At 43.4% G+C, this 18,169-nt stretch overlaps 1 protein-coding gene across 4 annotated transcripts in view; it reads left to right on the forward strand.

Annotated features, from left to right (window-relative positions):
- CABIN1 (calcineurin binding protein 1) overlaps positions 1-18,169 on the forward strand; it is a 1,446,726-nt gene that overhangs the window by 794,322 nt on the left and 634,235 nt on the right. The gene's annotated exons all lie outside the window — the stretch shown is intronic.

Consider the following 18,169-nt stretch of genomic DNA (forward strand, 5'->3'; position numbering starts at 1 on the left):
ATTCATAACCTCCAACAAAGGGGGCAGCATTACGTCCCTACATTCCTTGACGATTCTCAAAGGGCAGGGATCCAGAGGGGATCCGGATTTAAGCTTGTCAAGGAGCACATTAAGTTGATCCAGAGTGAGAAGGGGGAACTTGGAGAGGATATTCCCGGATGTATGGGCCTGTACTTCCTGGAGGTGAGTGACCGGCGGGGGGGGGACCTCTTGGTCAAGATTGAGGGCTTCCAGAGCTGTGTAGATGTCCATGATCTTGGTGTGAAAAAAGGTAGAAATCTGATCACACAGTTCTTGAGTAGCTACTTTGGGATCGGGTGGCTGGAGGAGGGACAGGGAGTCCACAATTTTAAACAATTCCCTAGGGGAGCCAAGTGAAGCAGTCAGCTTAGCGAAGTATGCGTTCTTTTCTGCCAACACCGCAGATTTATATCCCTTAAGCAAAGATTTATGTTTATCTTTTTCAATAGGGTCGTAATGTGATCTCCAGAGTCTTTCTTGTTTCCTGCACCCCTGTCTGAGAAATCTAAGGGAGTCTGAGATCAGGGGGCTGAGGGCCGTTTCCTGGCAGAATAGTATTGTTTGACTGGCGCAAGTATATCCACGGCACTTGCAAAGGTGTTTGACAGGACAGTGGCAGCTGCTTCGGTGTCCCTCCCAAGGTGGTGCTTAAGATTATACAACAGAGGGGCAAGAGTATCATTATTCATCTCCCGGAATTTCCTCCTCGATTCCCATTTATTGTTATCCACCTCGGGTATAGCCTGGTGGAGAGGCGCGAATTCCAGGGGGACGGCCAGATGGTCCGACCAGGACAGGGGGAAGGGGAGAGCCTATTTCTAGTCTAGAGTCATTGGTGAAGACCCCATCCAGGGTATGTCCTCCTTCGCCGGGTCCTTGGTGCAGTAGGGCAATCCTTCTTCGGTCCTTTCTTCCCGTAGATGTGATTTCTGGCGGCCAGGGTTGCTCCTTTTAGTGTCAAAAATGCCCTCGGGGACAGATGAGTGCGATGGTCAATGGGCTACAGATCCCTCCTTCCTGATGACCACATCCTGCAAAATGTGGCATCTGGTTATCCCAGGATGCTCCATTCAGCCCACTTTCAACATAACAGAACCCCTCTCTAGGTATTCAGAGTTCCCTAGCCCAACCCAGAGGTGTAGCTATCAAGTTGGCTATAAGCCTCTGTAAAACTGGTTTGATATCTGGTTTCCCCTTTCCGAGTGCAAGCCAGTCTACCTCAACAATGGGTCGACCTCTCTACCAACTGTTCCTCATTTGCTCCTCGAAGGCAGCTTCACCAATGAAGCTCGCCTTTTGGGACAACACTGTGTGGCTTCCCGTCAGGGAGAGGTAACACCTCACCCCCACGCAGGCTTCTATTTTCTTCTTTCCCAAGAGCTGTTTTCACGTCTCCCCAGGAGGGAAGAAAGTTGTCTTAACCTCCTCGCTGCGGCTGTAATTTTTACGCTACGCAGCTTTTTTCAAAAAGCTGCGTTAGATGACGAGCTCAGCTCGTCATCCGCACATGCCCCCCGTGGCTGATGACGAGCTGAGCTCGTCATCAGCATCGAAGGGGTTAAGGAGAAACCCTGTGTGCAGCTGTGGACAGGCACAGGGGATTTAGGGCAATAAAGTGGCAATTTTAAATGGTGCATACTGCACCAATTTACATTAATTTTGAGTTGGTCATTATGTTGGTCCTAATGTAACAATGAGATTGGTACCATATAGTATCAGTATCAACTTTAGTAGTCTCAGTCTAAAGTTAGCATGACTGCAATGGCAGCCTGCCACTCAGCACTCGCCATTGGTGCTACTGACCTCTTTCACTGTAAAAACAACAATTGTAGGGTTTTACTTTTGGAACATGTAAAAACATATGTTCCAATTCAGAATTTACCTGCCTTAGGGGGTGGCTTATGTATTTTAAAAAGAGGAGACTTTACTTTGCCATGACTTCAAACAGCAAAGTCGAGTTAACAGTTTAATACTTCCATTCCAGTATGCAGTGGCAGACTAGGAGTCATGTTTTACTCTTGTCACATTCAATGTGGCACTATAAGTGCTGCAGTGCCTGGGGTGACTAACTTTCAGACCCTGGGTACTATATACTAGGAACTTATAGCAAGTTAGCTTATGTCAATTGAGTATAAGCCAATGAACTATACACAGTTTAAGGTCATGGCACACACACTGAGGTCTGGTTAGAAAGCCTCAGTGCACTTCCAGAGTCGAAATACCAGCAGTATCAGTCCAAAACTTTGCACCTAGCAGATCATGAGTGGCAGTTATACTCAGAGGTGGCTCAGGGTGTTTTCCAGAATTGGGTAAAACGATTTTTCGATTTTTCTCACCACTGCCAAAAGTATGCAATGTCAAATATTTTCGTGCACTAGAGTTTACAAGAAGGTTATATCTTTCATAGATACATTGTGCTTAGAGTTTAACTCAGGACTACTAGATATATTTCCTCCTCTACCCCTCTTTGCTCGAATTCTAAAGAAATTCAAGACTGAATAGGACCAATTCATCCTGTTGGCTCTGGATTGGGCTATAAGGGTGTGGTATTCAGAACTTACAAGCACCTGTAAGCACCTATCCTCCGGTTAAGTTGTCTGTTTGGTAGGATCTACTGTTGTAGCAATAGGGTAGGCTCTTGCACCCAGGCTCCTGCACTCTGCACCTCCATGTGTGAAAAATCAGCTGAAGTAGTTGGTCTCCTTCGATTTTTCCTCCTGAAGTCATTGTTCTGATTCAGGCATCCATCTATGAAATCAGTGTATACCTAGAGCTGGATCTTGTTTGTGGCTTAGTGTGGCACCCATCGCTGTCTGAAATGTTTGTTCTTCTGTTAACTTAGCAAGGATTCAGCTTTTTCAGCTTTTTTTTTAAAATATTTCGTTTAAATTAGCTGTTTTAATAATATTTCTTAAAGATTTATAGCTTACGTTTCTGCCATCCACCTTACTCATGCCACAGTGGGACTTGAATTTTTGTCTCCCTTTTCTAATGTGTACCCATTTGAAACTATTTACAGCTGTCCTACATCTCTTGACAATGAAAACTTTTTCTCATGGCGATCATGTCACCTCATTCATTGCGTAAGTGAACTGAAGGCTCTTTCGATCAAGCCGCCTTATACAACATCCTTACCAGACAAATGGGTATTGAGAACTTGAGCTGCATTTCCATCTAAGGTAGTTATGCCTTTTCATGTCAGGCAGGCCATTACCGTTGAACTTTTATTTTTGCCCTGCCTTGGCAGAGGAGGAGAGACTCTTATCATTAGACCCTAAGAGAGCCCTCAGTTTCTACATTGAATGTACAAAGGACCATCAGGTGGACGATCAACTCTTTGTGGGCTTCTCCAGAGCAAAGAAGGGCAATGCAGTGCAGAAAGGAACCATCTCTAATTTGATAGTCCTCTGCATTAAAATCTACTATGTGCGGGGTGTGGCTTGGCATCAGCCAAGATGGCCGCGTAGTCTGAGAACTCCACCGCAGCCCTCTCGTCCTCAATAAAATCCGGCACCGTCCTGCGGACCCAGCACTTGAAAGACTGCATGAGAGCCTGTGCTGAGGGTAGGCGTCGAGCTGGACTGAAGCAGGGCTGCGTTCGGAGCCCCGGCTAGACTTGCCGACGCTGGGCCTGAGGGACTGCAGAGCGGCTTGAAGTGTGAGGGACGGGAGGAGCCCCGTTGAGTTCGACTGGGGCTGGAGGTACCGGACCGGCCTCACTGGGAGAGGGCCCGTAGTCAGAGCCGAATGGGCCCTGAATAACTCACCAGGTTGTTTGGTGAGGCCTGCAACGAGGTTCGGGGTGTGGCTGCTCGAGGGCCCTTCCTCTGAGGCTGCAGGCCACATTTTTGGCTCGGCCAACCCCCCCACCTCCCAAAGGGTGGGTATTCGAAAAAAGACACATGATTTCACCGCTGATTCCCACCCCCTCCACCACGAACGCTGCAGCGGAGGCACCTGAGGGGGAGGGGGGGTCAGGAGTGGGGTGCGAGAAGAGCAGACTGGTGGCTGGTGAACAGCCTCATAGGCTGCCAATCCTGCACCGAAAACAGACACACTACAGGGCCCTGAATAACCGGAGCTGCACTGAGTGGGCCACAGTAGGGATTGGAGTTGAGTTGCAACAGTAGACTTTGCCCTAGCACAGAGGGGCCCCCGGGAGACGCCCTCTTGATCGATACCTGCGCTGCCCAGACGGATAAGTAAAGGGCGGTAAAGGGGCGGGAGAGACCCTGAGGTGAATGACAGCGACATAGCAAACAAGAGTGGGCCTCCAGGCGAGAGGAAGGTGGGAAAAACAAAAGCCACAGAGCCTAAAGCCTGCACTGTGCAGAACCCGGGACTCACAGGAGTCTACCCCTGATAGGGCTCAAGGCAGTGGTAGAAACTAGACAAATACATAGTGCCCACGGCAACCATGGCTAGAGGGTCAACGGCACAGGTAACCCAGGAACCAGTGGAACCTTCATAGGGGACCATCATGTCGGCGATCCAGGAACTGAGGACTACCCTGGAGTCAAAAAGCAGAAGGGAATTTTCTGAGCGCGGATCCTAACTAGATCTCTAGGAAAATAGCGTTGGCAGATACAAATATCATCGATCTGCAAGCCACCGCCAAAAAGATGGACGATCAGATACAGCGACTCACACACCACCAATAGGTAATGGCGGCAAAGCTTGATATCAGGGTGGTGGGTGTGCCAGAGGGAGCAGAGGGCCCAGATACGAATATAGCATGTTACAACGCATGCTATTACATTGCGTTCTATTACAGCAAGGTCGTTCCAATCACCGTTCTTTAGCCCACTCTGTCACCACCCCAGTTCAGACATGGCCATATGCAAATCAGTCTGACCCTGTGCCTCATAGGAACAGTCCAGCCCGAACTGCCAAGCCATGGCTTCCCTGGACTGGAAACAAGCTACCGAGATCAGTTGACTGGGTGTGAGTGTTTGTATTGTCAACGCTCCGTTCATCACCACTTTTGGTTTTTCTTTGTTCGCCCTAAGTTTGCAGGGTATGCTCAGACGTGAGTCCCTTGCTCACTTTGCCACTGGAGTCAAGCAAGCCCTGCTGAAGACAGCTGTAATGCCAGAAACCGGTCCTGGGAAGCTTGACTCCGGTCCAGGGAAGACATGGATTGGCAGTTCGGGCTGGACTGTTCCCATGAGGCACAGGTCAGACTGATTTGCATATGTCCATGTCTGAACTGGGGTGGCGGAATGAGCTAAAGAACGGTGATGGATTAAACCCAGATCAGTTGACTGGGGGTGAGTGTTTGTATTGTCAACGCTCCGTTCATCACCACCTATGGTTTTTCCATATAGAGTTGACCGACATCTGATGGGGAATAGAGGTCACCTGGCGGCCCTCTACTGCATGCCACATGGGAGGCCACTACTTGCCCAAACGCATAAGGTAGCACGAGCATGGCATGTAGCTAATAAGCTGCTGGGATGGGACTCGCCACTTACTCAACACACACCACTCTGGGAGAGTGATGTAGGGCGCCTGCAGGGCTTCGGTAGATGGAGCCTAATCGGCTTGGACACTCTTGGGGACGTGTGGCGGGGTGGGAGACTACTCCCTATCGAATAACTGCAGACTGAGTACCACATGGCCAACACAGAACGATTCCGCTGCTTCCAATTGACTCACCCCCCCCTACGCCGCTACATATCAGACGAGGAAACCCTACCCGACTACTCCCCCTAGAGGACTGATTGTTGCTTGACCCTATAATTGAGAAAGCCACATAACTAACCCAGTAACTAACTAAAATAATGAGCAACCTTCCCCACCCCCTGGGTTCATTGGCAGCAGCTTGGGAATCAGACCTGGGACTACTGAAAGACGACGATTGGCAGGAAGGCATCCAAAGCCCCAGAGAGGTTGCCAAATGGGCAAGATTTAGATTGATCCAACTTAAAGTCCTACACAGATAGTATACTCCTCGAATGCTACATCACAAATTGGGGTGGTCGGACTAGGATCATTGCATCAGAGGGCGTGGTGGGACAGGCACCTTCTTTCACATTATTTGGGAATGCCCCGGGATCCAAAACTACTGGACTCAAGTGTCTAGAGTGATGTCAGAGTTGTTGGATCTATATATACCCCTGGACGCTCGCTGGCACTCACTAGGCACCACGGGCAAGAGCAGGTGGCCCTCACACATCAACACCTGGCTAATGCTAGCCTCAGGGTGGCTAAGCGCAACATAACAAGGTTATTGGGGCACGGGAACCCTCAAAGCTCACTAGTTGGAAACAAGACCAGGATTGGTACTGTTTAGCAGAAAAAGCTGTATACCATAGTAGAGGGTGCCCCATAAAATGGGACAAAATATGGGGGCCATGGGAAAAGTATGCGTCCTAGAGGAATAACGACATGAACCTGGGGTAGAATGAGAGCAACAGTCTAACAACAAACAATTGCCTGGCTGACGGCCCTTCCCCAAAGTATGCAATAATGTACCTTTGCTCTGGAAACTGCCGAATGTACCGACTTGTTCTTTTCTTAATATTGATTGTAACGATGGGCTGTTTGTCTCTTTAATAAAAAGAACTTTTAAAAATAAAATCTGCTATGTGCTAGCTAAGAAACCGCCACCTGAAGGATTGAGGGCTTGTTCCACTCGAGCCAATGTTGCTACTACTTCAGTAGCACACATAGTGTCTTTCTTGGGTATCTCGTTGGCTTCACTGCACTTTCGGTCCTGCATTTTGAGCCATTCCACAGACCCACCTGTGTAGTGGATACTACTTTGGCATCTATTCACAAGGTGATTAATCTGAGGTTAGATTTATTGATCAGGAAAAGGATTTACTTGCCTTTGGTAACACTCTTTCTGGTGGATATCCGATCTATCTACAGATTCCTCACCAATACTCCCACCTCCATCTCGTTTCCCATCTATATAGGTCTCAAAGTAGAGATCTACACACTGGTCATGCCAATTTGCCAAGGACGTGGACAAGCTTTAGAAAGCTACTAATGTCAGTGTGCCTGGGTGGCAATAATATGCAGCCCCACTTATCACTCCTGGAGCAGAATGATGTTGGTGCAGAGCAGCACAGTGCCACCTACTGGCCACAGAAAGTACTACTTTCGACTTTTCGTACCAGTCTAATTCCTGGGCCAATATTCATAAGGTGAGGAATCTGTGGTTTGCTAGAGTATCCACCAGGAAGAGCATTTTGTCAGTGAGCTTCCCAAATTGGGCATTGACCAGTTTTGTTCTTTCCTTAATAACTAAGCAGTAAGATCAAAGGATCCAAATGAGGAAAGAGACCCAGAATCTTTGACATCACCCAAAGGAATCGAAAACAGAACGTGCATGTTTTGAGACAGTACCACCACATATGAGACATTATTCCATGTTCCTCACATGCATTCCTGCATTCATCTGAGGAACCAAACATTGCTTTCCATCTTACTGGAGGTAAATACCAATGTGATAGAATTGTGAAAGATTTTTCCTTGTACAACTAGCAAATAGACTATTTAGACACCTTGGGCACATAAAAATCCCTTATTTCTTTTGTTGTTTCAGTGCCTAATTCAGCTTCCTGTTTTTTAGATAAGTGTGTTTCATTGGTTATTTGCAGTTTCTTAAGTGGGTATATGAATGAGTTATTCTTCTAGTAATCCTATGGTCACCAACGAAGGACGTATTTTCTTTACTCCTTACTATTTTTCTGGGTATGGTGAGGTTTAGCTCATAGTCCTGGCTTTCAGTTATGGTCCTTCTGACATAGAAGTGACCCGGTATTGATGCGTTGTGTCGCCTCCAGCTTCGAAAGCGAAGTTCATTCAGACCTGGGGGTAATTGAGATTGGAAATTCTGGGAGTAGGGTAGGGTGTAACATTAACCTTTCAGACTGCTAAATCTCAGTGTCCCAGTAACAGCCTTACTGAAAATAAAGTGAGGTAATCTGGTGTTCTCTAGCAAGGTGGCAGCCACAAGATATAATGCAAGGGTCAGAGGTCATTTTTGTCTTTGACAGGACTCATGGCGTTGGGGTTTGTACTTCAGGCATTTAGACCATGCCAAAGCTGGATGCAGCTGATTGGCCAGGATCTCGTTCTCTGTATGATGAAACCTTGAATACCCCCTCAAAGCCTCTTTTGCTCTCCTGGGTGACTTATTGAGCCAGATGAAAACCCTTCAGTTTTTCTTGTCTTTGGAAATAATCTTTAAGAAATTAATTTAGAATGTCCAGGCAATGTTCAATAAATTAGTCATGAAATTCATCTTTACGCTTGTGACATGCCTAAACTAGGATATCTACAACTGTCCCTAGTGGAACCATACAAATCAAGAATGGAATAAGAAAGTTAAATACCCAGGCATTCTATCATAAAGGCCTAATTTTTCACAAAAGAATAGTAGAATTAATCACTTTTTATCGCAAAGGACACTTAAATGTTTACTGCTTTACAGCCTTTTAACGCAGTAGAGTGGCCTATTTGTTCCTCTAAGTGCCCTGAATTTTAACAATATAGATCTTAGGATTCAGTAAGGTGGGCAGCACTTTTAGACTGTGGCTTAAATAAGGATGGTTGGAACACAGTTGTGGTGCGCGCACCCAAGCCTTCTCTTGTACACAGAAGTCAATTGTTCACAGTGCCGCGAGGATTGTGATTGTGGCCCACAAGTTTGATCATGTGTCTCCATGTTTTGAGAATTTCATTGGCTTAGTTTCTTTAAATTCAGATGTCTAGACTACAGAGCCCTGTGTCTGCATATTAAACAAAGCTGGTGAGTATGTTTAAAATCTCAATAGCATTTCTATGGCGGAACCGTGGGGCAGCATAACTCATATGGTCAAAGAATCCTTTGTTTTTTGGTGCCCATATCTTCAAAAGGCAGTACTGCAAAGCTTCATTAGGTTTGCCACCTGCTTTTAGATGCATGTTAATGTACCATCCTTCAGTACATCCAATTTAGAAGGGAGTGAAAAAACGTCTTACTTTCCTTCATTCTGTCAGGCTTGTCTCCTGTTGTTAACTGGTTTTGATGGTGTTCTAGATCGCCTTATTTCTTATTTAGGGAAGTGTTCTTGGTAAAGTGTTTCGATGCTTTAGGCTGTGTCAGTGATAAATAAAGAAGTCAACAAAAAATATAATCGTTTCACTATCCGGAAAAGATTAGTTAATTACTCCGATGTTGGGGACATCATAACCTGGTACCAAAAGAGGCGAAAAGCATGTGAGTGTTCAGATAGATGTTGGTATTTCATTGGGAACTAAAGTGAAGGAAGTTCAAACAAAGATTGGTAAAAGCAATCCATCTTGATTCGATAAAGTTGAGCGGTTAACAAGATATGCTTTGGTCGACCATCTTTTTTTTTTTTTTTTTTTTTTTTTTTTTTTTTAGTCCTCATAAGTGCAATATTAAAAGTAAGGAGTTGTCGGGCCCCTTTCTCTCATTGATTCTTAAACTTCACTGTCCTGACATAGGGTGTGTGTAACTGGACAGTTCCCCTGGAGCGTCATTAAGAGAGAGGAGGGTCCCCTTGTTTCCAATACTTTGTAGAAGGATTGAGTACGGGGGGTGGAGCTAGCCATTATGGCTACTCATGCAGGCCTTCTCCTGCCTTTCCATTGCTTACACATAATCATTGGACTTTTGTAAACGTTTGTCGTACCAATCACAAAGACGGTTTTACGTCTTGAATACCTCCATGATTTAATTTGCACCTTGCTGGTAATTTTCCCAGATTTCCCAGAACTTGAGGTTTTTTTTTCTGGGGGCCTTTCTTTTATCAAGTCTATAAATTCTTAGTATGGAAGTTAACCAATCACTATGAGTTGGAGGAGCAGAGCTTACCCAATTTATACATATTTCTCTCCTTGCAAGCAAAATTAATAAAAAAAGGAGATTTTCCTGAAGAGTAGAAAGCTTGTCTAATGCATTTGAGCTCCTTACCCCAAAGATAATTAAGTCGGTACTTACATTTAGATGTCTTCCTAACACCCCATCCAAAGTCTTACCCACATCATTCCAGAAGCCGTCGAGAAGGGGGCACTGCCGAAACATGTGTAGATCGTTGGCTCTTTCCAGCCCACATTTGGGGCAGGCCTTCACTGTTGACCCAGCAAACTTCGATAACTTTTTAGGAGTCCAGTAGGCTCTATGAGAGGTGAAAAGATGGTTTCTCTTTAAGGCAGCTGAAGACAAAATTGTCCAGCATTTACTCATAGATACTTGCCATTGGTTGTTTAACTCCGGCGTCGGCAGATCTTTCCCCCATACTCTCTCCAGAATCCTGAAATCTTCCTCTCCTCCCAGAATCAAGGCCCAATACCAAAGTGCGATTTCTTTATGAATAGTGTCTGTTTTCTGCATTTCATTTTCCAGGGAAGGGTTCCCAGTTCTAGATTCTTTTAGTGATTTCGACCAACCAGAGAGTTGATAGAACTTGAATTTAGAAAGTGAGCCCATAGTCTTGGAGGATAAGGTATTCCACTCCAAAAGGTTGTTTCCAGACATCAGTTGACCCCACGTGGTTAGTCCAGCTGCTTTTATAGGGATAGCTAGTTTATCTTTAAGGCACTCAGGGATGCCAGGAGAGTCCCAGATGGGGGCTAGGTCGCTGTAATAGGGAATGTTTAGAGTGCATCTTATGCTAAACCACAGTTTGGCCGCGGATTTCAACATCTTTAGTTTAATTTTTTTAAAGAACTTCGGGTGTCCGAATTTATATAGAAAGTGGCTAGTTTTACGGGTCATAGTTTGAAAATACAAAGGGTAGCAATCAAAAACATTTAGAAGCTTTCTATTAGATTTAAATTGGAAAGCTCTACAATATTCATAGAGATCAGGGCTTGCAATGCCCCCCTGGATTTTTTTCCTTCTTAACTTGTTCCAGGCAATTCTGGGATTTTTTGAAGACCATATGAAGCTTGTGATCTCACTCTGGATTTTTTTTTAAGTTATTTTATTAAATTCAAGGGGGATAGCCCCAAAGACGAATGTAAAATTGGTCGACCATCTTGAAAATATAGAATAGATGTTCTCATTGTGATCCATATTTTTTATCAACTTTTTTATTGAAAAATTGGCATGTTACATCGGCAAGGCAGTGGTAAACAAGTTAGCATTATAGATTGCACATTGAATGGTTCCTCGTGGTGCACATATCTCAACATATTTGTGACAATATTCATCGTGTAGGGTCATGTTCCCCTTGATCTATATTTTTAACAAAGCGCTTTGCTGATTTTGGCTTGACAATTTAGACAAAGTTTAAAAGCCTTCAGCATTAGTACAGTGAGATAACATTCAGGACTTCTCCAACGTCAACATCCGGCGAGCTACCAAGTATAATCAGGATAAAGGGGGATAATGGGGTGAGTCATGGGGGTCCAAAGTAAGGAGGTCACTCTGAAACCCAAGATATGCACTACCATGGAGTGCTAAACAAATTATGAAATAAAAAAAGGGAGCTCTATGATGTCAGCAGTGGAAGTCTACACACTAGCCAATCAAAGAAAAGGGTAAACAAAATGTGCTTCAAGGGAATGACAAACACAGAATAGAGAGAAAAGCCACCAATAAAAAGGAGGGAATTGAGATTGACATGACCCATCTTTGCGGATAGAAACCTGCAGATTCTTCACCTTCTGAATATTTCCCCAAGCGTCAAACTGGACCGGAAACTTTTGAGCCGTACTTCTTCTTCCCCCCAGCACAACTACAGTTTCCTGGGGCCATCTGCGACTCTGAAGTAGATCCAAAAGTTTCACAAGGCCATGTTTCAACTGTTCTGATCCTTTCTGACGCCCCCTGGTGTACCTATGGGTACTCCCCGACCCTCTCATTCTCCCCTTTCTGTGAATTGGACTCTGTCCATTAAAAAGTTCCTAAGTCTAGGAATCTACACACTGGTCGATGTCAATTTGCTGTTGGGACTCTGTGTCTGGGGCGTGGACAGCCTTGAAAACAACTGATGTCTTCATGCAAGAGTGCTGCTTATAGTGGTTCCGCACATCATTTCAAGAGAAGAATGGCATCAGAGTGGAGCTGCCAGTGCCTTCTGGTGGCACCGAGGTGCTGCCTAAAATTTTCTGGATCCATTCTGATGCATGGGTAAGTATTGAAGGGTGAGCTCTCTGCAGTTAGAAAGATAGTCTGCTGTCTCTTCGGTGTGCCACACTATAATGAGGGGTTTACATAAGAAGTTGAAGGAAAAGAAACCACTGCTGAAGGAAATGCACTGATTGTTGGTAAAGCAGCAACTCCAGTTCATGAAGTGTGCATTGATATTTAAGGATTTTCAAGACTAGAGCACAAGTATTTGTTCTTCAAATTCGTCAGCTAAACCTGAAACCTATTTGGGATTTCTGGTAAAGAATCTGACTTGGGTACTGAGATTTTAGGAGGTAAAAGATAGTTTGGAGTTTGAGGGAGAACTAGAACTTGTTTAGTGCTAACCTCTTTATGAATCAACAAAGCGCTGCAACAAGAAGATAGGTAAGGCGTGATCTACAGAAAAGGTGACTAGAGGGGTGGGGTGGCAAACTTGATGAAGAACTGATTGACTTTAGAAGAACTGGTTGTTGTACCATGCTTTCTTTTAAATTTCTAAGCCTAACTGGCCACAAATATGTTCTCAGTTTCATTTTTGCTTGTGGAAGGAAACCATCCCACGTCCACATTTGCCATTTCTGGCTTTTGCCATGGTCTCAGTGCTGATGTTGCAACAGAGATTACCTGATTGCAATTTGCAGACAGTGCTGTCATGCAGTGTATGGCTGAAGTAGAATGAAAATCCATGTGTGCTCAAGCAATGGAGTGAAATTATAGATTTTGATTTACCTGAAATTGAAGGTGGTAGAATGTTAGTTAGTTCAGGCATAGCAACTCTACTCATATCTGATCCGAAGCCTGGCAGTGGGACTTCGGTTTCGGCAATTGTCTGTAGCATACAATGCATGAAGTGGGGCATCAAATTGCAGATATTTTATCTGTTCACTTTTTAGCAAACTCAATGTGTATGGCTTGTTAACTTGCTCCCTGCTACAGGGAAGACTTTTAACTTTACATCGGATTCAACTCTATCCCTCACTTCCTGTATTGTCCATACAGCTTAATCTTCACTTTCTCGAGAAGGTAAAGACTCTAATGTCTCATGACAATCTCAGAACAGTAACCGCGTTTTTGTTCATTTCTTCACTTTGGCAACACCGTATTGGCAGGCGCCAAACAATCCCCTTTGAACCCTGTCATGTAGGTGCAGCGAACTCCAGCAAAAATCCTTTACTCTACAAGTAAATTCAATATCTTCCGGAATCTAAGAATGTTACACTGCATCTCAGCTGAAGCAAGCATCACATTTGAAGTTTGCTGCCTTTCATATGAAGCCATTCACCAAAATAAACCGCCCTACCTGACTGAATTACTAACTATTCCAAATGGTCTGAAACCCAAAGTGCAAACTCCTGTCTGGAAACACTGAGTTTCAAAACTGCCCTAGCCCACAACCAGTTGTTCTCAGGTGCTACCGTGGTTCAAGTGAATGCTCCACCTTTGGACTTTCAAACTCAACCCACTCTACTTGCTTTGAGCAAACATGAAAAACCCTCTGTTTTTACCTCTTCTTTAAACAACGATATTGCTTATGTCCTTTTTTTTTGTGCCATTGATGATATGTTTGCCTATTCCCTTTACTCTACATGCCTCGAAAAAGTCAATATCAGTGTTACCAGTGTGTGTGTGTGTGTGTGTGTGTGTGTGTGTGTGTGTGTGTGTGTGTGTGTGTGTGTGTGTATATATATATATATATATATGTATATATATATATATGTATATATATATATATATATATATATATATATAAGACTAGAGAGGCAATTTTCAGAAAAGAGAAAAACATTTAGCACCGCTCAATGCTGTATTTGGGTCATGGAGATGATTCGAGAGGTCTTTTTCTTATTTTTGTTGTAATTCTTGTATTCAATTTCTTCCAGATTGTCAGACAGTTCTGCACTGCCCACGCGTTTTGCCCAACATTTGGGCTTCTTCAGGGCTGTAAGCATGATACACATGACTGTGAACACTTTTAAATATACAGATATTATACAATCAAACAGACAATGCTATACAAGGTCTCTGCTTCAGATATCATATTAATTTTGAGTTTTACAAAACCGAAAAATGACATACTATATTCATGTCAGTTGTTACTTCCAAAATTAATTAAGGTGTAATGCAAATCAAATTCATACATAACGCACTCCATACTCCCTACATTATACAGTCCAGAGAGAGAAAACACCACATTTCCCCATTTGTGTCTTGTAAAATCATGAATCGTTCTTTAAAACAACTTTAAAATTTAAAGTGGAGAGCAAGAAAATATACTGCAGCATGTTCTAATTGCTTCTTGTATTGCAATAAGTTTTGTTAATCCCCTATTCGTATAGCGCTGGAGATGATCCATCACTATTAATTGCAAAATAGATTTCGGTCTATTGTACAATTGACTACATGAGGTCTATTATTTATATTAAAAGGAGAACAGCAGAAAAAAGTGAAAAAGTGGTGGAGCATCAATTAAACCGTTTTACACACATGTGCATTTAGTTTCTCTTACCCACCGTATTTAGATTAACTCATTGATTAATGCGACAGATATGGGTAATCACGTCTTGGCCCGTTTTGTTTCGAGCTTAAATGTATGCTCATCATCTGGATCAAAAGAAAATTACGCAATCACAAGGAATCATGAACTGAGTATCTGCACTGTACCAGATTTAAAGTTCATAGTCAGGCGTGTCTAATATATCAAAGCATATGTCACTTTGTGTGATCCACATCCCAACTACAGGTGTTCACTTACACTCCATATACAATATGACGATATCTCCAAAGCCGGGATGCAAGTTCCACATGCTCACACCTAAAAGTGGGGGCATAAGTTGGGCACATATGCCCTATACAGTGCCTCCACTTTTTGGTCTGAGTATGTGGAACTTGTATCACAGCTTTGGAGAAATTGCCAAATTGTATATGGTGTGTATGGGAACAGCTGCAGTTGACATATGGATTTCACACAGTGACATATGCTTTGTATATTAGATACCCCTGACTATGAACTTAAAATCTAGCACACTGCAGATATTCAGTTAATGATTCCGTGTGATTGCACAAAAACAGATTGATCCGGATGATGAGCATAAATTTAAGTTCGGCACGAAATGGGTGAAGACATTATTAACCCATATCAGTCCCATCAATAAAGTAATTAATCTAAATACGGTGGGTAAAAAACTCTAGATACACGTGTGTGAAACTGTCGAATGGATGCTCCTCCACTTTTTCACTTTTTTCTACTGTTCTCCTTTTAATATAAAAGATAGACCTCATGTAGTCAATTGTACGCTAGACCGAAATCCATTTTCAAGTTCAAGTTCAGAAATTTGTGTAGCGCACTACTCACCCAGAGGGTCTCAAGGCGCTTGAGGGAGGGGGGTTGCTTTACTTATCGAATATCCAAGTTTTTAGTTGCTTTCTGAAGGAGAGGTGGTTCTGTGTAAGGCGGAGGTGGGTGGGGAGAGAATTCCAGGTTTTGGCCGCTAAGTAGGAGAAGGATCTTTCCCCCATGGTGGATCTATGGATGCGAGGAATTGCGGCGAGGGCTTGATTGGACGATCGTAGTTGGCGGGTGGGGTTGTAGAAGGACAGTCGCGTGTTGAGGCATTCGGGTCCTAAGTCGTAGAGGGCTTTGTGTGCGTGGGTGAGGAGACGGAACGTTATTCTCTTGTTGACGGGGGATTAACAAAATGTATTGCAATGCAAGAAGCAATTAGAACATGGTGCAGTATATTTTTTCGCTCTCCACTTTAAATTTTAAAGTTGTTTGAAAGAACAATTGGTGATCTTACAAGACACAAATGGGGGAATATTGTTTTTTTCTCTCTCTAGACAGAATATTGTAGGAAGTATGGAGTGCGTAATGTATGAATTTGATTTGCATTACACCTTAATAAATTTTAGATGCAACAACTGACATATGAATATAGCATGTCTTTTTTCCATTTTGTAACACTCAAAATAAATATGATATCTTGGGCTGAGACCTTATACAGCATTGTCTGTACTTGTATGTTTGTTTGTGTAGTATGTGTATATTTAAAGATGTTGATAGTCGTGTTTTTCATGCTTACAGCCCTGAAGAAGCCCAAATGTTGGACGAAACGCGTTGGCTGTGCTGAACTGTCTTGGACATTCTGGAAGATATAGAATAAAAGAATTATAACAAATAAGAAAAAGACCTCTCGAATCATCTCTATGACGCAAATACAGCAGTGAACTGTGCTAAATGTTTTTCTCTTTTCTGAAAGTTGCCTTTCTATTCTTATGTATATATATATATATATATATATATATATATATATATATTGAATTATGAAAGGTTAATATCGGTGGCTAGCCTTTAGAGGTAGGCATTTTTCAGAAAATTACCGGTTAAATAAGTGATTTAAAATAAGCAACGCACGTAGTGGTGCGGTAATCAGTGTCCCTTGCTTCCAATACTTGTGCAGTTTACCATTGTTACTAGACCCACAGGGCAAGTGAATTGAATATGTTATGTTATGTGGGTATTTATATAGCGCACGTACACCAACAAGTCTCTTGGCGCTGGGGAGTCGGAGTTAAGTAGAGCAGCATCTAGTTATAGGCCACAGTGAACAACCAGGTCTTAAGTTGTTTCCTGAACGCAGGTAATCAACCTCAAGCCTGAGGGAGGTGGGAAGTGCGTTCCAGAGCTTCTCTGAATAATCTACTCGTCATAACTGTAATGCGCTTGATCCATCAACTGTTTGCAAATTGTGTGACCGTACGCAAACATTTTATTTCACCAAGACACCTTTTTCTTCATTATCACATATGAGACCACCTTCAAATAAGTGAGATCATCATGTATTTTGTCCAAAAAACTCTTTTGTTTGATTTAATGGACTAAACTCTTGCTCCATTTATAATAAGAATCAAGCCCGCTTATAGAGTACATATAACCCTTTGATTTGCCTCTTAGTTCACTAATAGCTTTGTCGTCATGGCGGTGGCAAGAATGTTTCTCAGTTAATGTTTAAAAACTCTCACTTTCAATAAATCTAATAATAGTGCACACTATGGTAGCACAATCTCATTACTGAAAGCAAATTTGTCATTGAAATGGGCACAACATTTCTCATTGTCATGTGGTTTAACTGATTAACCTTTAAAATGTTGTTTTATGACTGAAGCACACATGGCTAAACCACGCGTCCCTCAACAAAGCAGTTTCAACAACAATTGCTTCTAAACCACGCATTCCTTTACCATGCATGCCTTTACCACAGAATTTTGTTGTAAAGGCTGGATTTGAAAAGGAATGCGTAGTTAAAATGCATTTGTCCTAAAACTGCCCCAGCCCTGAAAAGTGCCCTTCCTGAGCCCTAAAACATGGCCCCACGTCTTTAAAAAACTACCCCTACCACAGCCCCCTCGCACTAAGCCCTAAAACTACCTCAGCCCTAAAAACTGTTCCCCACACCCCACCACCATTCTGAGCCCTAAATCTCGGCCCCCACGTCCTGAAAGCTACTCTGGCATCAGACCCTTGTACTGAGCCCTAAATCTCAGGCCCAGTCCCAGCCGTATAAACTACCCCGAACCCAGCCACCATACCCTGAACCCTAAACCCGGCCCCCTAGCCGAAAATCTACCCCAACCCCCGAAACCCGCCCCAGACCCACTTACCAGGCCACACCCTAGAGCTTCCTCCCATGATTCTTCCTGTTCCTCTTGCCGCCCATCTGCCCATCACAATCATGCACTGCCTTAACAAAGCATATATGTGGTCAAAGCATATGCGTGTTTAAGGCAAGCCTGGGAAATGGCACGTGAGGCCCAGCCCATCATTGTAAAGGCTGTTTCCCATATAACGTACAAACGATAATGTGTGCAAGTAGGATCTCGGCAAATATTTATCTTTTGCACATCACCAACTAAAGTGTTTGGATTTGTTTTGATCCTTATAAAATCTTTGATTCCATCACACTTCAGAATTGCAAACAATGTCATTTCCTAACTGCCGATATATTTTTAAATATTTTTGTAGTTCATTTACAACTACCATCTATTTAAATGTTG

The sequence above is a fragment of the Lissotriton vulgaris genome, chromosome 11 (assembly GCF_964263255.1).
Source record: "Lissotriton vulgaris chromosome 11, aLisVul1.2, whole genome shotgun sequence".
Taxonomy (NCBI): Eukaryota; Metazoa; Chordata; class Amphibia; order Caudata; family Salamandridae; genus Lissotriton; species Lissotriton vulgaris.